Below are 26,730 nucleotides of genomic sequence, written 5' to 3' on the forward strand. Positions count from 1 at the left end.
GGGTTTTCACGGGAAGGCCGTAACACGTGTTTTCCTCTCGTCTATATTAAGGAAAAGTATTTATAAGCTTTCTGGCGGTTAATGCTCTCGCTGTAGTTAATGCATTGGGGTGAGTTGCCTGCTTGTGTGCTGATCATCACTTTTAAGCCCAGAGTACATAATCGTTATCTTGTTGGCTCTCAACCGAATCCTTTAGAGGGCCAGCAAACCATTTTCTCTTTACAATAGATTCAGGAAATTTCATCCAATCACTATTAATTAAATGACAAATACTGTCTTTGGCTTAATATAGACAGATTGTTAGTTACTTGTATACTAGAACGGTTTTTAGTCAGAAAAGATGTACTTTTGTCTGCACTTAAGCCTTGGAAACGTTTTTGTAATACTACCAACTAAGCAGGTGGTGTTTACTAATGTTTGATTGGTTTATATTATAATTTACTAGGCAATGTTACAGCAAAACTAACTGACTGTTTGTTCCCTTTTGTTAGTTGGACCGTAACGACAGGAGGGTTACAAGAAAGATTCAACCTTCTAAAGCCTCCCACAGATATATTCATCACTTTGGGATAAGGCTGTTTAGTAACAATAAACGTTTCACCTGCATATTAAATAGACCAATTTCAGGCTCCAACCTGTCTGATTGTGTCGTACCTTCTCTATTCCATTTTACAGTATTGGACCTGCAGGTTTTATGTGCGACACTAGACCACTTCATCAGGAGCGTGACGTGACTGTGGTAACAGCCGTTTTACGGCACAGCAGATTTGGCTGATGTGCGTGGCGTGCTAAGTTACCATGAAGTGGAGCTAGTGCGGTGTTGTGCCTGTACGTGTGACTGTGTGTAGTAGACGGTGTGAGAAGCGTGTAATAGGTTCACCTGTCCCCGGCTGCAGACTGATGGGCAGGTGGGGAGAAATTAAACCAGATGGAAAGGAGGAACGGTGGAGGGAGGGAGGGAGGAACCAATGCACATATATAAGGCCGCACTAGACTGCCTATGGGGTGAATAATGTATTTAGATTTTGACTATGCTGATTAAATAAACACCGTTATAGAATGGGGACAAAAAATGATGGGATAGACACAGTGGAAAGAAAAAAATAATTGAAAAAATATCGCTGAGAGGATGGATAGCCTGGAGAAGCAGGTGTGGGGAGAAATAGGAGAAAATCTCTTAACGGTATTTCCATTAGACTGTAAATGGTTGGAGGCCAACCAAATCTAAAAACATGAATTTTTTTTCTAAGAATAGCAGGACATTATTCATAAAAGAAATAATAAAGAAATTCAGAAATTTAAATCTCTTCGCTAAATACATTTGATCACTGAATGCTTGGGATGTCATAATGCAGACACGATCCTCAATATCGCGCTAGATGAGATTTATTAAGGGGTCATGACCAAAGACTGTATCAAAGAAGTGGACATTGTCATGGTGACGTCACCTGTTGGTTTATGGTTCTGCATTTTGCCTGTCTGTGTCCTTTAGAAAAGAATGGCACTTCAGTATTGGCTTCATTTTTCAGACCCAGAGGTTGCTATGACCCTTTTTTTTGACTGACGGCTGAATCTTTTCCCCAGATCAGAATGTTCTATTCAAAACTCAAATCCTTTACTGCACATTGTCTGCAGTGACTAACTGTGATTTGTCTTCGACAGGGTGAAGAGGAGGATCCACGTTTCGTCCTGTCCAAGGTAAGTTGACGGGACACTTGACATGTCTTTGCTTCGGCTCGGACACTCTGCAACCCAATAGTTTTTTCTGCTTTTCAATTTCTATTCTCTCAAATTTAGACTTCATGTGCAGCTTTTTGATATTTGTGTAAGATTTCACAAGCCGGTCCCGTAGAAACAGACATAAATGTTGCTCTCGTCCTTTTATTTTCCTGCTTGACCATAAAAAGTGTGAATCGGTATCATCTTGTAAATGTGTTCTACTATCACATGAAATATCCCTCACACCCTTTGAAGATGACGGTTTTGCTGCTTAGCAGTAGAGCACTCTGTAGAGATCAAATCAACAATGGGAGCCACATGTGTGAAAAGCCTCAGAAATGCTGCAAACCTGTGTGGCATATGTGGGAACAAGCCGTATGTGAGATCATAGCTTCGGACTCTCGAATCGGCGCTCAGGTTGAACTGCTTCTACGCGACGCGTTTGATTTCAACAATATCGTTGTGAAAAACGAATGTTCATTGAACGAGCGATGCCAGCAGCTGCCCTGAACCCCGTGTTGAGGACCTCCGGCCTGCCAGTATGGTGGTCTGTGCTTCTCTGTCAGTAACATACCTCTGGCTGTATCTGGTTGCCGTGGTGACATGCACGTGTCAGCAGTGGGATGTGTGTTTGTGTGTGTGTGGTGGCGGGCGTTGAAAGGACTCCGTGGAAGCGGATAGAATTCCTCTGTCCAGAAATGCCAGCGACACACACACATGTTGGCGGTCCGGTGAGGGGCGTCGGGGGCTTCAGAAATGTGGGCACGCGGGGAAACACGAACGTCACACGGGCGCACACGCACTCCTCCAGGAAACACGCAGACGGAGCGGACACACACGTAGACAGACATCTAGATTCCATGAAGGCCGCGGCCGTGCATTCACGCTGACAGCTCGGGACTCTAGGGTTACACACAGGGAAGTCCCGTCCGGCCTCAACGCTTTGAACGCTCAGAGTATGTATACACACTTTTATTAACGCGCAGAGACCTAAAGCTTAAAGTTTAATGCCACTCAAAAATATAAAAAAGGTCATGCGTCCCATCTTGACAGGTTTATTTCTATACATGAATGACAGATGATGTTTGCGTACAGAATTAGCAAATGCAAATTGTTGCTTGCTCAGCAGCTGCACCAGAGAAAGCGGGTGTTAAGGGCCTTGCAAGCCCCCCCATCCCCCGTGTTTGGTGGTTTAAGCTGAGGATACAATCCTGTAGAAGCTTCAGGCTACCGCTGACAACCAGGTGTAATGCACTCTGTAATTACTCCGTGGTTTTTTTTCCCGCCAGAACTGTAATTGAGTTTAAGTTTAAAAATGTCTTTTCCCCCCTCGGGACGTTTGGCTCGAAGCGAGGCGTATATCACAATCAGGATAGGCAGAGAAACACACGACACATTAAACAAATCAGAGTGAAGGTAGGCTCAGGAGACTGGGACTCAGGAGAGTAGGACCTTCTGTCTGAGAAGAATATTGATGGGATTCAAGATAAATATTGTTCCCCTGGAGGACTTTGGATGTTTGTTGGTTTGTTCATTTCAGCAGCGTTGTTTTGAGTTCTGCAGGCATCAAGGAAGGCACTTGACTTGGGGCTAATGTTGACCTTAAGTCGTCCGGCATGGTTCCTCATTGGTTTTGGTATCAATGCGTTGCACAATGGACTGTGTAGTGATACTGTGGAGGGCAGAATCTATCCATAGTGTTGTATAGTGACCTGCCCTGTGATTTCAAGCCCTCTTGATCCCACTATTTATTTGAACAACACTCCTGGCTGCTCCATTCCATGAAGGGGTCGGTCATATAACTGGTGGGAAAAGCAGAATTTATTCTCAGTTTCCATGTCGAGCTTTCTGCACCCCCCAAAAAAGGCCTGCATAAAGGGGCAGAGTTGCTTGACATTAACCCCCTCTGAATGCATTTGATTTGGTATTTTCAACCACAGCAGCTCTGACCTCAACACACAGATGAAACAAGTGCAGCCTGCCGGCTTCATGCAGTCTACTTAACCCGAGCGGTCAAAGTAACGAATGATATACATACAGGGATTTAACCTCAATCCGCGGTGCATTCAAAGACGCCTCCGTGAAGTGGCGCACTCGCAAGACGGTCCATTTAGACGATGACTTCCTTTCATCTTCCTCTCTCCCTCTCGATTGGTCCCGTCGGCATGCAGGTCGGCGTATTGCTTAGTAGACACCGGCGTGTCATCTACACTTGTGCAAGTGCATGAATCTCCCGGCTGCGAGTGTGTCTGTGTGTGGGGTCGTCGGTAACGTGAGACTGTGTGTTCTGATCCCCCGGGGTCGCCTTGTCGCCAGAATCACCTTCACACACACACTCACACACACACACACACACACACACACACACACACACACACACACACACACACACACACATTTTTAGTTTATTAGCTATCATTGGACACAGGCAGATGTTGCTTTGACTTTTTTCCGTTTTTAACATAACCCATGAGGCAAATGAGATAGATAAGTACTTGAGAATGATTTTATAAACCAGTTGAATTATTGCAATATATCGTTATAAAAAAAACATTGTGAGTCTGTGCGTGAGTCATGATGGCGAAATGTGGACCCAGAGACCGAGAGGGAACGACTGCAGAGGCAGTTTTCAGTACTTGGCCAGGTGTTTGTATTTGGACTTTAGAGATCTGTGTAGTCAGAGTATGGGGGCCTCCCGATACTGAGATCGACTTCTACATTTCTGGAATTGGGACATCCCTAGACAATAGCATGTAGTGTTCTAGAAGCAGGCTGGATGTGTTTTCACCCACAGCCTGTTTTAAGGCGACCGTACGAGTATCACTGGATACCATCTCGGACCCAGCATTGCTGACATGGGAGTGATAAGACAAGGAATACCACAACAGCAGCGTTGTCCTCACCGTGAAGACAAGGCATCACTCTACTCTCTCTCTCGTGCGTCCTCTTGCATGATTCCCAGCCTTTGTTGACATTCCAGATGTAGCTGTGCGCATTGCCATGGCAATATTAAGATGGGTGCTGGTTGCCATCTCTGTGACCTAGAATCGCTGACAAGGGGTAAGCCGAGGAATTGTATTAACCCAGCCGTGTCCCGATCATGCTGACAAGACGTTATTTTCTTGCCCCTGTTGCCGCGCTCAGACAGCTCCGAAGACATCGCTACTGAGAGCAGTACGTCTGCTCTGCGAGATACCGTCACTGACAAGACGGCGCACTGTGGTCTTAAGCACTGTTGACCAGGGAATAGCAAGGCGAGGAATAGAATTAAGGCCGGCTATATCGACTACACATGTTGACAAGGCACGAGTGAGCGCTGCACCGGCCTGCCCGGCCTCGTATTCCTGACGAGGCGCCGGATGCTCGGTGACAAGCTGCTTGCTATTCCACACCCATGTCAGCGTGGCTAGGGTCACATTGACATCTGCAGTCTGGGGGAAACTTGAGCCGATCTTGCCAGCAAACATTGTGAGCGTCGTGCATGTATGCCCATTGATAGGGATTAGCAAAGATGTGTGAGCTGCAGCTCCCTGGGATGGACCCGGCTGCTGTTGGAGGTCAATACACGTGCACTCTAATGTGCATGATTGTTTGTGTGCGTGTGCGTGCGTGTGTGTGTATTTGCCAGGCAGTGGGGGGCTAGGCTTGGATTGCAATGACAATGGAGAGGAATTTAAATGAGAGAAAAGAGGGGGATCAGGGACGTTTGCAAGGAGGATGGAAGAGGCTTTGGCACCATTGTTATTCTTCCTCTTTGTCATTCTGCCTGTCTATCTCTCTATTACAAATCCTTCACTCTCCAGCTCTCTCTCTACATTTGTCACTTAAATCACTCCGTGTCTTGATTCTTATCCCAACTTATTCCAATCTTTAGAGTTCTTTCTTTCCTTCTACTTTATTGCTCTCCAGAATCATAACTCCTTCGTATCGTTGCCACGTTGGTCCAGATGAAGTTTTCTTGTCCCCGATTATCATTCAATGTGACTAGAGGACATCTGACATTTTAACTACGGTGCTGTTTGTCAGTGAGATTGAAATTCAAATTGAGCTAACAATGCTAGCTAGTTAGGAATTAGTTACATTAGTTAGTAACTGTGTCTCAACAAGCGGGTAAAGCGACTGCGCATAATCACAAAGTCTTGTCTTCACATTGGGTTGCCAGGTTTGGTGCCATTTTATGTGTGTGGAGACAAAAACCAAACCTGTGAATAAATACACCGCCTGTCTACTTTAAAGCCGCTTTATTCATACGTTGTACAGTGTTTGTTAAACCTGCATATAAATCAGAACATGATAACGACTGTAAGGTAACTACTGGTATGTATATGATTTCTTTATTTTCTTTCTAATGTTGTATTTTGGATAACTCCTCTTTCTTCTTCTGTCCTCGACCAAAGTTGATTTAAGTGATAACAGTATAATTCTCCACAACGATTCTCACCAATCACCATTTGGAATAATGTTTACCAGAGAAATAAATCATTCAACATTAGAAAGCAATAAAAAAATGACTAATATCTTAATCGACTAAGACCAAAACGACCAATTAGTCGACTCTTCGAGGGGCAGCCCCACTCATTTCCGAGTGCTTCTTTTAACGTGTTTCATTCATGTGACTTAAATATCTTCCATCAGCAGCCCGTTTTGTTTTTTTTTCGATCGTCCTGTGACTCGCCGTCTCTCTGTGCCTCTCTTTGTCTGCCTCTCTGTCACTCCCCTCCATCTCTTGTGTTATTACCTCAGCAGTCTGTGGTCAAATGTAGTCCAGCTGCCAATATAACCACTCTCAAAACGGGCTCATTGATCTCTCTCTCTCTCTCTCTCTCTCTCTCTCTCTCTGTGTGTCTGTCTCTCTGTCATACACACACACACACACATGCATACACACTTTCTCTCCTCATCCCTGTTTGTCCGCCCCCCACCCCTTTGCTCTGTAGCGGCTCTAATTGCGATCAATTAGGAAACTTCAGAAGGCTGAAATAGGAGCTGTGACAAGGGGCATCCGCTGAGCTGGCAGAGAGAGAGAGGGGGAGAGGGAGAGAGGAAAGGGAAAACGGTGACATAGGAGTGGAGAGAGGTTGGGGAGGGGCGGCGCAGAGAAGTCCAAGTTGGTGTCGAGAGATGAGCTAATGGTAATAGCGTGATTGATGCGGCCACAGCCGCTGGAAGTCACATCGTTTTTCATGCCAGGTATCGATCCCTGACAGGCTCTTGTTAGTTTTGGGGGTGCAGTGCAGACGGGCCACGGCGAGGAGTTGTGTTCCCGTCTGCTGCTGGAAGGTGCTTTGAACAAAAGCATCACTACTCTGAATTCTGAGCATGCCAGTCTGGGGAAAAAGAGACAGGCTTTGCAAGCCGACCTCAGATTGGCATTGTAACCTGAGCACAGGATTTTGTTTTATTTTTTATTTATTGATTTTAATTTGATTCATTTTTCATTTTTTTTATAGTTGCGCTTGTTGCTTTTGGCCCGAGCATCCGTCGCCTCTTTCTGGATGAATAAAATCTGGTCAAGCTTCGTTTATTCTCTACAGCCCTGAGGTCAGTCCTGGAACATAATATTAACAAGGATGACCATAAACTGTACGTGTTCAGCACCAAAACATGACCTTTAAAGGCTACAAGAAACAAGGGATGCAAAAAAACAAGAAAAGGCGTGATGGTAGATAGTGATGGTGCTCTGAGCATATCTACTCCAGCTGACGGAATGAACACTAATAGCTTGTCATTGTGTCGGGAGCTCTATGATGCCTTGTGTCCCTGTTTAATTTGATTCTCACTACGCTTTGACAGATCGGTGTCTTTTTATTTTTGGCAACTTAAGCCCTTCAGAATTAAACCCCCAGTGAAGATAATGCTGGCAGAGAATCAAATGGAGACCAGAGTCTCAACTTTCAGTTTTTTCTCATTTTCAATTTATTTATGTATGCGTTAGAGACTGACCCCTAAATACAATCTTCAAAACAACTCATCTTAAACAGTGTTTTAGAGAAAAACAAGGAACTTCTTCCAGTTGTAGTCAAGTATACCCCCACCCCCCACCCTCCCCCCCTCAAGGCGAAGACTATAAATAGCAATAGCATCCGGAAATATTCATTCACAGAGACTAGAGCGTGATGGTTGCCTTAAGCTTTCTGAGGCAACCACTGAAAAATGTTTCAAACGCCGCAGTTCGACAAGATTCCTGCTGTTTCACTCAGCGCTCAACGTGCAGATAGAAATAAGCTCGTTGTAAATAAATCTAATGGTTATTGTCGGTGGGTTCCTGTGACAAGAGTGGGAACGTGTTCTCAGTTTTCTTTAAAGGGTCCATGTTTTTCATACATGTACTGGAGGCTGAGAGCCCCTGGTCTCATGTTTGGTTTTGCCTTGGGGCATACAAACCCTTTTATCTTGTCACCCTAATGCATGTGTGTGTGTGTGTGTGTGTGTGTGTGTGTGTGTGTGTGTGTGTGTGCGTGTGCGTGTGCGTGTGCGTGTGTGTGTGTGTGTGTGTGGGAGGCGGAAAGAGAGGGAGCATGAGCGGGAGATCAAGGATCAATACTAAGCCGTCAGGAGGTCTGCTAGTCCCAAAGAGACAGAGAGAGAGAGGGAACAGGACACCCAGCGAAGAGTGGAGGGAGAGAAAGTAATAGAGAGAGGGGGAGGGAGGGAGGGAGATAGAAAAAGGAAGAGACAGAGGAAAAGAGGGGGAGAGAATGTTGGACAGTAGAGAAGTCACAGGGAAGAGAGATATATAGGGTTGGAGATGGGAAGCGAGAGGAGATGTGGCTGGTGATAAATGAACAGATACGAGGGAGAGGATGAAGAGAGGGAAAATGAATTGGGGGATGGAGAAAATGAGGTAGAGGTGAGGGAGAGGACACGACATGGTAGTAACACCAACATACATTATAATGTAATGTTAAACAGTTTACAGTAAACAGGATTAAGATCCCAGCATGTACACGGTGTAGAAACATGGATTACCCATACCCGATCCAGCTATTAGTCACTAGAGTTAAAATAACCAACGTGGATATTGACACGTTTTTTAAGGTGCAAAGTCATATCGAGAGAGAATAACTAATAGTATGAAGCTCAGGAAGATGGCAACAATAACCTCACATAACTCTGTCATGATGCATATTACTATCCAGTCACCTTATCCAAAAACATCCAGGCTAAGTCTCTTATTATATCGGCTTAATGCTGTAATATTGGTAGGTAGGATTCAGATTAGTCATTTGATGTTCATCAGGATTTAGATTGAACCCAGGGGTTAGCATAATGCTCTTTTGTTTGGTGGTCATAGATCATTTGGCTACTTAATAGCCTGAGCTTTTGTAAATGAGCTCAGAGAACGCTCATTGTTAACTACTGCAAAGGTTCTGCAAAGTAGGAGCCACCAACAGTTGTGGGTTTAAGCCCATTCTAAGTGGAATATTAATGCAAACAAAAAATAACATTCTAGCGCATGTCATCCTTTGCCACCTCTGGATCCCCCCCAGTTAAAAATTCCCAGAACCACCACCACTAATTCCAAAGATTCCGACTTTCCCTCCAACCTAGTTGCCCAATGTGAGATTTGAACCTCCCCTGAACCAGTTCCGGTCCTAAACCTAGCCTTATATCATTCTCAGGATCGACCACATGACATTTCCAGAGCTGTAACCTTTCCATTATTCTAAAGCAGCCAGCGTGATCTCTAAATCACGTAGAAATGGATGAGAGCAGGACAATAATCCTGAGCTCCGGGGATGAGAGCTCACACCCCTTCAACGCGAATGTTAAAATGAGAGAAACCATCCTCTAACTGAAAGATCACAAATGTGATCCCTAAAGTGAACAATGTGTCCATCAAAATGTCAGCTGTCCCGTTAAAGTGTCATGTAGCTCATCACCGCGCCGTGCGCCGGCTAAATGCCTCAGATGTAAATGTCAACCTGCGCTCCTTTCTCGGTATTTCCCGTCTCCATAGGGATACAGTATGAATATATCTACTGTTGACTCCGTGCACCTTTGGGTGACTCCAGTGGGATTCAAACCACGATCTCTGGCAGGAGCCAACAACAACAACAAAAAAACACTAAGAGTATTTATAACATTGGTTTTGATGTATAATTCAGCGAACGTAAACTTCAAATGAGAGGAGGAGAAAGGAAACCGTATCCCACAAGATCTAAGAGCTTCGACTTGACACCGATAATGAATATTTAAACCCCGATGACCTTACCATGCGTGTGTGTGTAAATGATTTATTGTTCTGCCTCCCATGTCTATTTTTATACCTTTTGTCTTTTTTTCACCTCTTTTTATCTTCTTTTCTTTCTCCTTTTGACACGTGTTTTGTGGCGTCCCAGTACTCTAAAACCCTTAACCAAGACGGATCGCAGTGAGTCGTGAGCCTGATCTTCTGCAGAAAGTAGAACTAGAAGGAAAGGTGGGAGAGCGAGGGGGAAAAAACAGATCTGCTGATCGTCTTTGACTTATCTGTGGATTTCATCAGCTGTAATTATCTTTCCGCAGTGTATTTCATCCCCCGATGATTAAGTTTCTTAATGGGCCCTGGGAATAGCATTATTTAATGTAGGGGAATAAGATGGGGAATAATACCCCATTATTATTCAATGTATTCAAGATGAAGGATTTCAATTGTGAGGTTCGTTATACTTGGGCCAATAATGACCCAGGTTTCTTAATGAAAGAAATGACTGTGAGGCATAACACAGTTTTTCACAATGAAGCAAATGTAATGGATGTAATGAAACGTCTCTCCCCCCACTGATGCATTATCTGGTTGGTAGCGTGATCGGGGAAAGGGGGGATTTTATGCTTTTAATACCGAATTTCACTAAATGATTTTTCGAGGCTAATCACCGGGTTAGAATAGTGAATAACAGTGAATAACAGTGAATAATAGTGAATAACAGTGAATAACAGTGCAGGAGAGTAAAGTCAAATGTAAATAGTTATTTAAATGTGCTGCAGTGGGAATCTTTGTCTCAACATGCACTGTAAGTAATGCTAGTGCTCATGAAGATGGTCACGTTTGTAATCTAGTTTTCTTATTCTTTGATCAGATATAGATCCAAATTATTCAAGTTTCTTATATAGCTGCTGGTGTTCAGAGATATGTGTATGTTTGTCGAAAATGTGTCGTGTCGTACTTCCTAAAGAAAGCCATCAATTAAAACCCTAACATCATGTTGACACTAATATCGCTTTGACATCCAAATATAAATCATCATTCACAAAAGGTTAACACAGGAATCAAATTAGATGATCAACCACTTAATGTGCTTAATTATGAAATACACAGACAGACAGACAGACAGACAGACAGACAGACAGACTCAAAACCAAAATGACTAAAATGATTGCATTCATGTGCAGAAATTGACCGATCGAAGTAAACTGCGATAGCCGTTGCTGATAATATGACTAACAGGCGAGGTTGTCTAAGACGAGACACATTCAGTGATGAAGACCAACAGCCTCATTTCCAGCCGAATATGTCTTTGCAACCTGCATCTCTCTGTCCGTCTCAAGGTTAGGGCTCGCAGGGGAGGAGAGGGATCAGGTTACACTAATGCATCATGGCTGCTGGAGGACACACATGCACACGCCTCGTCACCCACTGTCTCACCCTATCTCTCTCCCACACACACACACACACACACACACACACACACACACACACACACACACACACACACACACCCTTGTGAGCTGATACCTTTGTAAAGGTCTGAAGCACAGCCGTGGCCTTGTGCTGTTGTGCCCTTTCAACCTGTGAGCCGTCTGCCGTCTGTCTGCTGGTCAAAACGCTTGTCTCTAAAAATAAACCCGAATCCGTCACCGGAGGCCTGACGGAGGTTAAACAGTGGCAGAGCGGCACATTTCAAGTGGAGCTCTCTTATGTGACATCCGGCGTTAAACTGTGACGGAATTGACTGATTGCAGGGAAGCTAATTTGAGGGAATTTTCATATTCTGGAATGTGATACTGCAAGCAGTTCAACCATTAGAGTCACACAGCAAACTCACTTTTCACTGTGTATTTTCATAATAAATAACCCAGAAAGCTTGCATAGGAGATAAGATAGACACGACGTTGGTGTTTAGCTTCTTTTTTTGTCTCTTTGAGTTGTTTTCGTGTCATTTTGTAGTTTTGCAGCTTGCAATAGGCATTGTGAGTCTCTTTGTAGTCATTATGTGTCTCTGTGGTCAGTCTATGTCTCCTCTTCATTAGTATGTGTCTCATTAGGTGACATTTAGGTGGTGGAGGACACTGTGGGGCCCTGGTCCTCCGCCCGGCAGACCCATGCTTTAATCCACGTGTTTGACAATTTTAGGGCTGACACCAGGGATGTGGTGCTCAAGTCTGGTCTCAGGACCTTTTTTTAAGTCTTGCCTTGATTTCGGGCTCTGCGATTGAGAACTGGTAAAGTAGCCTGTAATGGCCCTCAAACTTAAATTCAATGCATAGATTAGCTTGACTCTGACTCAACTGGTCTCGGACTTGACTTGGACTCGATTAAGTTGGTCCTGACTACAGTCCTGACAAGCACACAATAGGCCCAAACCCAAAGACATTCAATGATGTTGGTTATTAGTTGGTTATTAGTTGGTTTGACTAACTAATTCATTATCAAAGTTGTCGATTCACTTTCTGACCACTTAATTCAGAGATGCTGCTTGGCACATGCCAGTTCACGCTTATATCAAAGAATGAATGTATTAAAGTTTTTCAGCACGGTAGACTACCTATAAGATAACTGCATCATCACTCACAGATCAATTACCAGTTAGCCTGGATGGGAGGTGGTGGAGGAGGAGCTGATGCGTCATTATTGAGTTCCACCTGAATTCTACCTGCTGATGCTGCATTCCTCCTCCCAATAATGAATTTGCTCCGCTCCATCCGCTTTCCCAGCGTTTGCCACATTGTCTGGAGATTGCAGTTGATTATGAGGTCATCCAATGTTCACACCCAGTCTCTGAAAAGCTGAAGCATTAATCTCCATCATCCATCCATTTAGCTATCCATCCATTATTACAAAATCATAAGTCAATTATTGATTGGAGATTTTGCATTTTGGACCGTTGGACCAGACGAAACATGAGACATGAGGATATCTCCAAAAGCACTGGGGAATATCATTTTCACTTATTTTTGACGTTTTATTACTCAATTATTCACCATTTAATCAGAAAACCCATCGACCGATCAATCGATTCCATTATCCATCGTCCCGTTTCATACACATTCGCTGTCCTGTGAGAACGGAAGCAGGAGGTGAACAAACACTTTAACACTCGCATTCCTGCAGATAAAAACCTGTGGCCGTTCACGCTGACAGAGATAAAGGCTTCCCTGTACAGATTAGATGCTCGTCCGCCGCCCCGGAGAGAAACTACTGCTTAAAATTTCCATGGGAAGGCCGACTTTTGACCTCTAATATTAAGAAAAGGCCCGAGTGCAAAGGGGTCATTTCCCCTCTGAATGTCATTCTCTCCTTTACACACACATATGCACAAACATGCACTTCTGTACACACTCTCCGACACACACACACACACACACTCTCTCTCTCCCCGGTGTAGTGAGAGGGCCTTATTGTGTGAGCCAGAGGAAATGCAGACACAGCAGAGGACAGGCCATCCATTGATCCGAGTATAGACTCCTCTCCTACTCAGCCTCTCTTCTCCTTTCTCTCTCTCGCTGCCACCCCACACTGTCTCTGCCTTCCTTTTTTTCCGATCTCAACCCTTTGCTTTCTCTGTTCTTTGTGTTATCTGCACTCCACTCTCCTACATATAGTTATTGTCTCCCTGTGATCTACCACCCCCTCTTTATTCTCTCTCTCTGCCGTCTGTGTTTCTGGTACCACATTTCTCTTTATTACCTCCAGTTGCCCAACAATCCATCCCTTCCTCCTTCCTCCAAACCTCCAGCTTCCTTTCCTTCTCTTGGGTGCCTTGTATTTGTGTCTCTGTCGCCCAACATTCGTCTCCCTTGGGAGCAGACATGTTGTTGGAAAAGGACCCAAAATATCAATAACAGAGAGTTTAGGACAAATGGAAAGATGATATGAATATGAGGAAAGTAAATAAGTGACTAAAGGAAGGCAGTGAGGAGGAGAGGAGGGGGAAATGAAAATAATGAAGGGATGACAAGTGGATCAAAGGATATAAGGAAGTAAGAAGGAAGGAATCCGGCACAGGGAGCAGTGACAGGTAGTGAATTGGTGCTGGAGCTGTTGCCGTAAAACAGGCGCAGAGCTGAACAGGAGGAAGTGATTTAGTGAACACAAACACACTCTCTCACACAGAGCGACGGCTGAAGCAACCCTCTGGTGGCGACCGGTGATCCTCAGAACTCTCCCTCTTTGTACCCCCCTCCTCATCTCTCTCTCCTCTCCACCCCTTCCCCTCCCTCGCTGCTTCGCCGACTCTCTCCTCACCTCCCTCCCTCACCTTTCTCCCTCCCTCCTTCCGTCTGTGCTCTGACACTTTCTTCTCCCTCCCTCCTTCCTCTGTGCCCCGCTCCCTTCCTGCTGGACAGGCTTTTATATGAGCCATGTGGACCTCCCTAATGACATGTGGACCTGTGTGTGTGTGTGTGTGTGTGTGTGTGTGTGTGTGTGTGTGTGTGTTCAAGGTGCTGACACGCGGGCGTGTGTGTGTGTGTCCTGTGTGTCTGAAGTGTGTGTGTGATGGAGGTGCTGACATGTCTGATCGTCGTGTGGTTCTCCTACTGAAGTCGTGCCGACGGCCTCTTAGCTTTGAAGAGGCCGGTGAAGAGAGGGAGGGGAGGGCAGGGGACGGGGCGAGGGAGAAGGAGGGCCACATTATAGAAGGAGGGCCACATTATAGAAGAGCTCAGGACCAAAAGGAGTAGAGAGTTGTGATGGGAGATTACTGTAATTAACACGCACGTCTCTGTTTTAAATCCATGCTATAAGATCTACGCTGCAGTGGGATGTAGATGAGAGAGGGGAAGGGAAAGGGTGCGGCGTACACAAGGTGCTGGAGATAACAGGTTTCAACCTTTCAAACCGACAATCAGACGACACAGACGAGGAGTGAAATGAGTCTTCTTGGAACATGACAGGTTTTTAAAGAGAACTGGTTAGGGCTTTAAGTGTTTCCTAAGGACTCTCCTTCACTGAAGAGCACCTGCCACCTGGCCATAGACGAGGATACTTTTCTCGAGTCACTCATGCGGCACTTTTTTCTGTAGTATTCAGCTCTACGCAGTGGTAGAATGTTGACATGTCATATTTTAGGAAATGATGTGCAGCGTTTTCAAAAACCTGGTTCCCGAATTAGAGCCACTTCCACATCTAGCAGGAAGAAGAAAACCCTGCTCATAATAAACCTTTCACACATGATTTGTGTAATATTTGATACCCAATGGAAAGTAGTAATTATCTGCAAAATGATAGCTACGCCAAGACCACACTTTCACCCCAATAATCACCAGATTGACAAACTAATTACTTAATTCGCTGTTTTCAGATCAAAATTGAACTTTCATTCAAAAGATTATCTCATCCGCAATGAAGTCGTGGACATTTTCAGTAATTAGCCAGCAAGGTAAACAATATTTTAATAGACCAACACAATGCTTCTGTCGGATTCTTGTGATTGATTTTGAAAAATAACACTTTTTTACTTAAAGGAATACCACAAACCTTTACTTGCATGTCTCCGCTGCAAACGAAGAATCAGAAAACGTAGGAAAGTCCTGATGAATTAAGTGACATAGAGGTCTTGATCAACAACAGAAAATCAATATCTGCTAAAACCTTACTTTTCAAGACCCTTGGGAATGTTTCAGATGCTAATATGTTAACGAAGATGCATGTGTTTTGGGAACTAGCAAAAGTCCGACTGGATAAATGACACACAGATTTTCACATTACCTCATTAAAACGTTATTTAATTCCTCGTTCACCGTGGAGGCATGTGTTCTTCAAGAATTCAAGGTAAATTGGTGAGTAATTGATGTCGGGATTTGGTGGGTGAAATGTTCCTTGAAGTTTGTACTTTGTAGGAAAAAACCCTCTGCTTTTGATATCACAAACGCCGGGGGATCTTGTTAAAGAGAGAACTGAAATATGCAGGTTTGGTTTAGCCGCAATCTTTACAGTCTGTATTATTGATGTGAAAAGGGAAATCCATAAAAGGCTATATTGAACGGAGTTTGACTAGAATGCAAAAATCGTTGGACAAGTGTCCGGTCGAGGATGTGCACCAGCGTAGGAGGAGAGAGGAGAGGCGTGGTGGCGTGTTTGTATTTCACTCTTCAAGGTGTCAGTTTGTTACTTTCTGCCATGCGAGGCCATGCAAGTCATGGAGATTTCCGTGGATGTTGCTGAGATATGAAAGTCTGTCTCAGCGGTCCAATTTAATATGGATTTCTCCCATATGTTTTTCAGTTTACAACATCTGCCTTTTGACTAGACTATAATCTATCAAGGGCAACACACACTGGCGGCATTATGTTAATACGTCCAATTACAATATGGCATGATGGAAGTAATAAAATAGCATAAAAAGACCGTAATAGCCACATAATGCAATGTGCTCTAAAAGGTACCCCTCTAGTTTATCCATGTGTCTCAACAGATCAGATGTAGCTGTTTATCTGAAGCTGCCGGGGCACGGTCTGGAATACGGTTTGCTATGCATGCCTTAAAGAGTGAGACAATACAGTATGTTGAAGGGATCAAGTCGGTGTCCTGAACCTCCCTCCGTACATTGCCACAGATCGGTCTGATGAAGCCCTGTGTGCGTGGTTGAAGCACCATGGCGTCTCTTTGAAGTGCCAACATCGCATCTGATAGATGAAAGGAGAGAAAGATTACAAAATTATTGACTCTTGGACAACAAAATGCAATATAGAGCGTGCAAAACGCAGTCAAACAAAGGTGATCAGGGCCAGACTAAGCACCGATATAACGCTATGGGAAAAGAACAAGTGTGTATGGGTTCTAGTCCAACAGATTTTATGTTCCAGCCAAGTAAAGAGCATGCCTTTGGGGTGTCAATACATACATCAATACATCTCCTGAATATTCCAGAATAAAAGCCCAGTGACGAGTGAAGATCCTGACAAACATTTCCTTCTTGGACACACGTCTTGTATAGTGTTGTCTCCCTTGATGTTTTGACGCCTTGGAATTATACGTGAAGAAAACACGGATCCTGGCGAGGTAAAAAGTCCCGCTTGGCCATGTTGCACACAAGTGGCAGTGGCGTCCCAGAAGTCTGTGCAGGAAATGTTTTGACAGCGTGGCTAGTTAAGAGTGATTGATGCCTACAGCCCTCTCAGCTGTTAAGGAGAGATGAGGGGAAACAAGTGATGCAAATCGGATTGGAAGCTGCCTGCTGGCATCTGACTTCAGGAATGGTGATTAAAAACACATTATGACAAAGACAACATCTGGTGGTGCATTCAAAGCATCAGCCGAAACAGTAGTGCGGTGCTACATTACCCTGGCAGAACATGCACAGTAGATCAGAGGTGTGACTCAAATCTCCTAACTCCATTCCAAATAATGGGGGGAAAAGTGCAGAATAATAATCACATTTTCACTGAAAAGAAATCACATACTAGGCAAATTAATTTATCTTGGTATTTTGGAAAATTAACAATATTTTTTCTGAATTGCTTCCAAATAAAAGTGAATAATATCAAATTAAATTAAACGTATTCCTGGTATATCTCAACTTCCACACAAAAACAGATAATTAAAAGGGAAATAAACTATGACGAATGGGGACGGTTTTCTTTGACGCCGCGCCACAAAAGACGGCATCTGTTCTGGCGCTGATACCGCTGGGCTGTTGGCTCGGTGCGGCGGCCTGGCCAGGCACGCATGGATGATTGTCAGAATGAGTTGTTAACTCTGCAATCAGACTTTTTAGTGAAGGTCGGCCATAATGTCGAGACAATAACGTCAATGACAACTGTGTTTTCTTCATTTGTAATTGAATTGTTGGAGATGTTACTAATATGTATCCTGACAGACGATTGTTTCTTTCATCTTCATCACTTCCTGACCTGAAACATTAATTTCTTTGTATTCTGTTGAATCAGATTCTACATATTATACTGCAGCTTCTGTATTGTATCTGGATTTTCTACTTACATACAACGACGGGCCACAAAACAGAACGGTACCAAGCCAGTAGTGTACAGGACTGTCACAGTGTAGTCATGCAGAAAATCTAATATAGTTATTATACGCCGGCAGCGTGACATTGTAAGTTTCATTTTGCTACGTTTATACAGCTTTATGCTGTCAAGAAGTAGCTCCTTTTATATATTTTTGTGGATTTGAAGTTAAAAAAAAGAAAGAAAAAAGCATTTCAATCCTGCTTTCATGATGTTTTAACTTCACAACCACGGTGGTAATGAGGTCAAAATCAAACCAAAAAACATCAAAGGTTGTCTGGCACTTCGATCTATAACTTCTGCCGGAGACAGAAACGGAACGGCTAAAGGAAAAAGGAGAAAGTTCCAAAGATGTGGAGGAGCGTAGAGACGGGTGTGGAGAACGTACGTGAGTCGTAATGTGCTCGAGTGTCGAGCGTCCTCCAGCCGGAAGGAAGGAAACTGCGAATGAAATGCCAATTTTAAGATGTGTTGCTCTTGTTGAGCGACATCTCCGATTTTGGAGAAATACACTGACAGTTTTGTCAGTGCAACTCAAGCTAGAGGAGGTAGTAAGGAGTGACACTTCTTTCCTTTGCAGCCTGAAATGTTTTGACTCGTCAGCGGGCAACTGTCACTCCCCACTGAGTTGAATTAAAGCAGGTTTATTGGAGTTCCTCCCTCCAAACCAGCGAGCTACTTCCTTCCCAGGCAAATATTCTCATTTGGATTCGACTACGGCGATTCCTACACTCGGCGGTGACGTTGCAAATCTGTTTTGGTAATCAAACGTATTACTCAGACTGTGATGCAAGATTCAGAAACAGTTCAAACAAACATGCGTACAGGGAGAAACCCGGCACTCTTGATGTCTAATTCATAGTTCAGATTAAATGTTGTGTTCCAGTCCAATGAGAAGATATGAAAATGTTTTGTCACGATTATCCATGGCAAAATAATCAAGGTCCATGAAATCATCCTGATAATCATCAAATTATGCTTAAAACTGGCAACGAAAAATACTGGAATTACTTCTCGGAGGCCTGTTTTTTTAAACCAGGCCTTATTCTTCACTTCTCTTTTCTGCCAGCGAGCTAGACAGCTTCTTCAAATCACTAATGATGATATTCACGATTTTTCTGAATTCACGACCTGCGATAAAATGCTATTTCGTGCCATCCCCATGCCATTCACAGAAGACTTCAAAGGAGAAATCAGATTTGTGTAAATTAGTGGATGTCAAAAGTATCTCCTCCCCATCTTTTGTGCGAAACGGGGTCTTTTGTGTTCCGCAGGTCTCGTGCTTCGCTCCTCTAATTTGTCGCATTGACTCTTCATCCATTAAGATATTTTACTGCCTGAAAGAAAAGATGGAAATGATTTTTGCTCCATAAAAATGACACTGCCCAGATCATATCAACAGATTGTAGCTTGAGATTTCCAGGGCGAAATCAAACGCAGATGGGGTCGTCTGTCAGAGGAATTACAGAAACAGGGATGAGATGGTTTGAGGTTCGGGAAGTATAACAAAGGTTTGCAAAAAGTAAAATCAACTCATTTTTTGATCAACTGTCATTTCGTATTTTGAAGATGTGTCATTTTGGGTTGGATTTGCTTGTGGTTTTCCAAGAACGAATACCTAGAAAAGACCTCATCCTGGATGTTCCAGCTTCTCAAATGTGACGACATGTGTTTGCTGCTTTCCAACCCTGTCTCCTAGAAACTATGTTTATTAACATATTGTAAAAATACTTTTTAATTAACGTTTACATTTATATCAAGTTAGTCAGTTCTGCATAAATGTAGCATTTGATTCATTAAAAACGTTTGGCACCACAGAGTTAATGGGGACAACACTTACAATAGAGAAGAATATCTTGGAGGTTTTAAATCATAAATTAAACATTTCACCCTTGGGGCGCTGGGAACACGTTTTCTGCTATGTTCTGACTTTTCATCGACTTGAAAATTAATTGATTAATCAAAAAAATATATCTGTGTCTTATGCGGGGGAGCTGCAGCTGTTGAGCATTAGGCTCAAAAAGCAATATAAAGCACATAATGAATGTTTCAATCAGCTTCCGGATAAAGGACGGAGGGATATGCAAATCAGAATTACTTGAGCGGAGGGAGAAGAAAAAGAAGAAAAAGAAAGCAATTGCCCTGAGTAGATTGTTTGTCTCGCCGTGTGGAGGCGTTTAATTTGTCATGGTCTTACTGAAGTGTAAGCACACACGTGCACGGCCGCTTGCAGTCGTAGCCATTAAAAAAAACCCCATAATGATATGGATTTGCACAGACCAGCGCCATACGCACCTCTGAGACCCGGCCTGGGTCTCCATTGTAAATGCTGCAGTTCATCTGTGGGAGCTGTAGCTGAGTTAGTAGCTAATTAGTTTGGCACAGCAGCCTTCTTCCCAGGCTCTGACTGTGTGTGTGTGTGTGTGTGTGTGTGTGTGTGTGTGTGTGTGTTGGGGGTGAAGTGGAGGCTTCAATCCTCTCTACTTGTTGTTCTACGCCGCTGCCCCCCAAACCCACTGCTTCATCGCTATGTCTGTCTGTCTCTCTGTTTCCCTTCCTCTTTCTGGCCTTGGCCTTCCAGTCTGATCCTCTCTGTTTTCCCTGACCCGGCACTTTTACCATCTATGTGTTTTGTCCTCATGCTGCCCTCTCCTCCTCCTCCTTCTCCCCCTGTACCTCATCTCCTAACTCCCCTTTCACTTCCTTTCCAGTCGTCTCCTCTTCCTCCCGACTGCGGATATTTATTTTATTTCCTGCTGCCTCTCCCTCTCTTGTTTTCCCACTCCATCCATCCATCTCTTGCTCCCCTTATTTAATGAAAGCCCCCGGTATTGGACTAATCCAGTAGTGGAGTGTTCTCAGTGTCTCTCTCGCTTCATTTCTCCGTATCTCACCGCTCATCCTCCATCTTTACATTTCTCCCTCACCCTCGACTAATGGAAGTCCCCCCGCTATCTTTGTAATCCAGTGTCTCTCTCCCTCCACCTTTTTTGTTGCACTTTCTTTTCCTCTTCCTCTCTGAAGACTAATGAAAGTCTGTGGTGTTGGTCTAATCCCCAGGCTGTGTGCGCCCAGCCTCTTTGTTGGTCAAATCTGACTAATGCCCTCCGTCTCACTCCACAGCACCGAAGCCTCTTACCTCAGCCCTCATGGAGGCACACACACACACACACACACACACACACACACAGCACAGAAGCCTTGGGAAATAATATGATTTTGCTGAAAATGTATGTGTCTGTCTGCGGTTTGTATGAGTTGTGCAACCCAGTATGACCTGCCCTCTGATTTAGTGTTTCTTTGCACACACACACACACACACACACACACACACACACACACACACACACACACACACACACATCCTGTTTGTACATTAACACTCAATCATATGAACATTTTTCAGATAAGATCATGGACAGAACGCGGGATAATGATACCACAAGCAAAGACAATAACAAATGCATGGGTGGCAAAGAACTGTGAAGATAATTAAGGAAGATAAGACCCTCTTCAGGAGCTGCAATTAATTTAATGCAGTTAAACTTAACTTGTGCTATGTGCATATAAAATAACGATAACAGGACAGAAATACATACACATTTGTTTTTATTATTATTATTATTTTATCATATATTTTTCAGTACTATAGTCCTTTTAAAACACTATTTTCAACAGAACTACAGTGGATATGATACTTTACTTCAAATAGAACCTCAACTGCACAGCGTTCTATTATGGTTTGTGGTTCAAACTTTAAAAAAAAATTGATTAGCTGTGCTGAGCTGTATGCTAAGAGTTCAATCGGCGTGTCTGGTTTCTGGCATGGAATGAAAACTGACTTACATAAATTTCCCAGAATGCATTTCTGCATTTTCTGCTCCCAGAAAGCAGAGGTCACGGTTTGGGCACCGTAAATGTTTGCATCCATGAACCGCTACGAGCATTGATTTGACCTTAGCTCACTGGCGTAGAAGCGACACTGCACCAGACCCTGACACCTACGCTGATGCAGAGTACATCATTTTCAATCTCAGCATCATCACTCATAGCCATAACTCCATTCGGACAACAAGCGGATTGACCCTCCAATGACTGCTCCATTATAGGGTAGATGGTGACCTCATGCAACCCCCAGTCATCCCCTGCAATGTTAATGGCTTATATCGATGTACTGATACTTTAACACACATGCAGATGTTTTAGTCAATGTTCCTGGGTAATGTGGAGTGGCCTGTCGGAAATATGTGCACATGATAAATACGGTACGTGCTGCATTTTGTTTCATATATTGATTTTTCTTCCTTTCCTTCTACCTTCCTCCTGTGCTTTGCTGCCGGCATCATCACTTTAACTTCTGATGTGGCCGCGTGTTTCTGTAACGAGTGTGTATGTGTGTGTGGATGCAACATGTGCACGGGAGCGTGCGTGCGTTGGATGCCCGTGTGCCTTCGAGAGTTCGCCCTTACGCAATTTTGACAGTGTTTGTAATATTTTGCAGTCATACGATTGCGTGTTTATGGAGAATGTGCAATAAATCATGACAAAACATAACCAAACACAAGCGTGTGTTTATAAACAAAGGCAAAGCTGTTTCCTTGCACATTTTCAGCTGTGAACGTGACACCGCGGTTAAATAGTTCCAGTCGTGCCAAAACGATGGTGAAATTTGAGGACATACTTGTGTAAACTACATGCGTGGAGTCGGAGTTGTTTTGGGAAACCGTGTGATTGGTTTTTGTAGAAAGGCAGTATAGGAGCTCACATGTAGGTTTATACCTCTCCAAATCATTTGATAGAAAAAGACTGGTAGGAATAAATACAGACTCATCACTAATTAAGCCCAGGGGAAAATCTCTATTATAACAAGTCATATAAAACTCTTTTTTTTTTATTACATTTTTGACATACACTCATTTTAGTCGCTTCTACTTTGCAGTTTTGTTTCACAATAAAACTAATTATAGCTATATCACGAAACTTCTAGCTTCTAACTTCAGTGTTAGCGAACTCAGCTAACTAAAGCTTATTTAATAACTGGGACGTAACTTCTGTTTTATGCACAAAACACTTTGCCTGTTGCCAAGTTTTGCACTTTACCCGTCATTTAATTAAATCTGCACCCAGTTGTCGCTCACTGATGGCTTTTCCCTTTCGGACTGCCGTCGTATTTCCAAAAATTTCAAGATGCCAATCAGAATCTAATTCTGGGCGTACAATGGACACTCAGTGTTAATTAACCTTGTCACATTGTCTAACACGTTTACAGAGAAGATAATGGATTGGCAATTAAAGGCCAAACCAGGCAGAGACACGGAGGTCATATGAAAACAACCCCCACATGCTTTATTAGCTACTCTGGCTATTGTCTTTCTGGATTCACAAGCGAAAATGAACCGTTTTTTTCTTCTTCGTATGACATTGGTGCAGACACACATCAAGTTAATATCAGAGAAATTACAGCTTTGAAGTGCAGACACATACTGCAGATCTCGTAATATGTCCCCAGGCGGGAACGCGCCGGCACAACACAAGACAAATGCTTGACTGTTGGGTTCTTGTTTTCCATGAACATTAGATATCATTTGGAAGAAGTGACACCTACTCACTCCTCAACGCACAGACAGTAAATACATTACATGCTGCGCATTCTAAAGAACGGGCGGCAATTGAAGTCTCTTGTCAACATCAATAATGTTTACAGCCCTGCCCTCGATCTGCTAGCTGTGCTAAATTATCCACTTTAGTTAATGGTTTCCTTTCCAAGAATGAATACAAAACATCCAGGGATTAAGCCTGCAGCTAGACGCGGCCTTGAGTATTTATGCGCAATTCATTTTGAAATATCACAATTCCACATCAGCTCTTCTGTTTCAAACTTTTTTCTCTCCCATCTCTCTTCGGTGCGCTCCCAGCGAGCGTAGGAGACCGTATTTCAAATCAAATCCTCTCGTGTGGGAAGTCAAACATGTACGAGTCAGCCAAAGGTGAAATCCAGCCCTGCCAGGGGGAGATTTTCAGCTCACAGGGTCTCAGGCGAGACTCCGCCGATTCATAAAGCGGGTGCAGAGGGAGGGAATAAATGTCTTTAAGTGTGCGATCGCTGGAAATGTGAGGCTTCAAACCGGTCTCATCCGTCGAGGCATCTAAGGATCCTGTTGTTTTTCCCCCGACACTCGAAGGCCGTAGCGAGAAAATCACCGTAATTTACAAAGACTCAATTAACTAAACGTGCGGCTGTGACTTCTTCCTGTTTAATAATGAAAAATAGTGTTCATAATAATAACAGGAAGTTAAAAATGAGATCTCCCTGGAGCTGGAACTCATCAGTTGGCGAGTGAAAGGCGGGGAAGGAGGGATGAGCGAGGTCAGCTGAGACTCAAAGGAGAGAGACACAGAGCCTAAACACTGGGGGACAGTAAGGGGGACGGGGTGAAAAGGTGTCCCCACCTCTCTTGGCTCTCCTCACCAGCTTCCTGTCTAATCCCACTGAAGCTGCCATGAAATCAGCTCCCCCTGCTCCTTGCCTCCCTCCTTGGGTGTGAAAACCCCGGTAGAATCTAGCAGGGAGAATAACGGGGGGAGAGCAGGGCTGCTAATCCACCCGTCGGCCTGCATGCTCGGTGATTTGGGACTATCACTTACCGTGAAGGAGGAAGAGGAGGAGTTGGAGGAGTACGAGTCTGTGCATCATATCTCCTGCCTCCCTCCCGTCAGTCAAGTTGCTTTTACCTCCTCTGCTTCACACTAATGCAACACTCGCTCTCTCTTTCCCCCAGTCTACACAAACTCTCTTCATCAGACTCCGTCCCTCCCTCCCTCTGTCTTTCTTCGTCTTCCTCTTTGTACACGCTATCTTCCCATCGCCTCCTCTCCATCGTTCTCAGCGAGCTTCGCTAATATCCCCTCTATCTCGAAAGCCACACCGTGAGCCAGTTTAACTCCCCCGAGCAAAGCTGTGAACTTTGTTGCTGCTGCCAATTCACATCCCAGGGAGTTCTGCTAGATATGGCAGTCGGCAACCTTTCCATAGGGGAGGGGGTTCGTCAGAGATTAGGGGGTTTATGGCTCGCATATTGATATATTAAGTGCTCCGGTGAAATAATAAATTAATTCTCATTTAGGGAAACGTCTGTTTTTATTAGATAGTCCACGAGAGGAGAGTCTAGATAACATGCAAGAATGGTCTTCGGCTCGACTTAAGGCAACCAAGCAATTAAAGCAATTTTGACCCGGACCACTAGACCGTGAAACCCACAAAGCTGCTAAACATGACTTACATGTGTTAATACAAACAAAGTTCAGGATGCCTTGGTAGATGTGCTGGGGCTTCTAATGCCCAACAACAACTAGCATGGACATCTGGAAACTCTACATTGGCCATAGGCACGACTATGCATTTGTAGCCTAGCTCTTTCCCAGTGCATGCTGGGAGAAGCTGCAGTTCCTGCTATAAGAGATATGTCAACATTCACCGACTAATTCATGGATGAGAACAACTGCTGGTGAGGCGTACAGAGAATCTTTTGGGAGAGTCCATCTGCAGTCAGTGCTGGATTATCGGGATACAGCCTGTAATTGCTCAGCGCGTAACTCCCAGTTTGACCTTCCACCACGTCTTAATGCCGACAGTGGCGGCGTCAGGCAGTTAGAGGTTGGCATCGGTATAAGGAGCTGGAGGCAGGATGTCAAGGAAGCAGCTGATTGGATTAATAAAGAGCACACTGATTAGTGATCGGCTGCTACGAAAGGTGGATGTGAGCCAGGGTCTCGTGAATTTAAGAGTATAGAGGAGAAAGTTAGAGAAAACTACCGCCTGTGGGTTTTCTGAAGTAGATAGAAGGTCTAAAATGAGACAATTTACCAAACCAGCTTCGTGTTGGTGGTGGGGGGGGGCTGTCCTAGTCGTCTCAAAGTTGGAGCCCGACATGGAAGCTGTTAAGGCGGAGAGTTCTACTCCCCCAGAAGAGATTGAACTTGTCACTTTGACTCGAGAGTAATATCTTCAATTGAAATGGAGCGACCAAACCTGACCTGAGCAACGTGGACGAAGCAACATCAGTTGCTGGATAGTAACACAATGCAAAGCAACAACATTGCTTTGGAAACAAGCTATTGTGAATTAGCCGAATCCAGAGTTGCACCGTAGATCTAATCTGGCTGATTATTAGCCATGCGTAAAAACATTAGTTCTGCCCCCAGCCATATTGATATAGTCTATCATCTCTGTTGGTTGGAAACCTTGTTTTGAAGAGAGGTTGCGACTAAGTCTTGTAACTTGATCAGATCCTCGAACTGTAGGGAAAACCTTGTATCTCCACCCTCTGCAAATCAGCCTGAAGGTCAACGGTGACGAGGCAATTTGTCCCCGTAGTTTTCATATCAAACCGAAAATAGTTTTACACTTTTCAACAGCACTCATCCCGGGTATTCAACTCACCGGGTCAAAGATGGCCGCACGGTATGGGAGGATCCCATCCTCTATAAGGCGCTACAACCGCCGGCCCTAGGTTGGTTTGGAAAGGCAGTGGTTTTTCATTTCCTGAAAAGTTTCCGCCTCAGAGTAACAGTATGTGCTTTAGTGCTTTTCCACCCTACTGTCTGTCAACTCACCATCTGATGGTCCCATCTGAGAAGCAGTCATTGGAAACTGTTTAGAAGAGGACAGGCACTTTTAAAAAATGTAGCTGGTGATTGGTTGAACCATCTGTCAATCAAACCAGCCAGTCAGGAAGAGCGAAAACATCTTTTCCACGGAGAAAAGCCTTCAGTTTTGTTCTTAATAACTGATTTATTATCAGTCGCCTGTCTGTGTCGTCACACACACACACACACACACAC

At 44.0% G+C, this 26,730-nt stretch overlaps 1 protein-coding gene across 2 annotated transcripts in view; it reads left to right on the forward strand.

Annotated features, from left to right (window-relative positions):
• Positions 1-26,730, forward strand: part of cntfr (ciliary neurotrophic factor receptor) — a gene marked incomplete at its 3' end in the record, with an annotated part of 184,829 nt that overhangs the window by 32,573 nt on the left and 125,526 nt on the right. For both annotated transcript variants that reach the window (XM_084035433.1, XM_084035432.1), the window contains exon 2: positions 1,663-1,698. The remainder of the gene's footprint in view (positions 1-1,662; positions 1,699-26,730) is intronic.

This window comes from Eutrigla gurnardus, assembly GCF_963514095.1.
Source record: "Eutrigla gurnardus genome assembly, chromosome: 19".
NCBI lineage: Eukaryota > Metazoa > Chordata > Actinopteri > Perciformes > Triglidae > Eutrigla > Eutrigla gurnardus.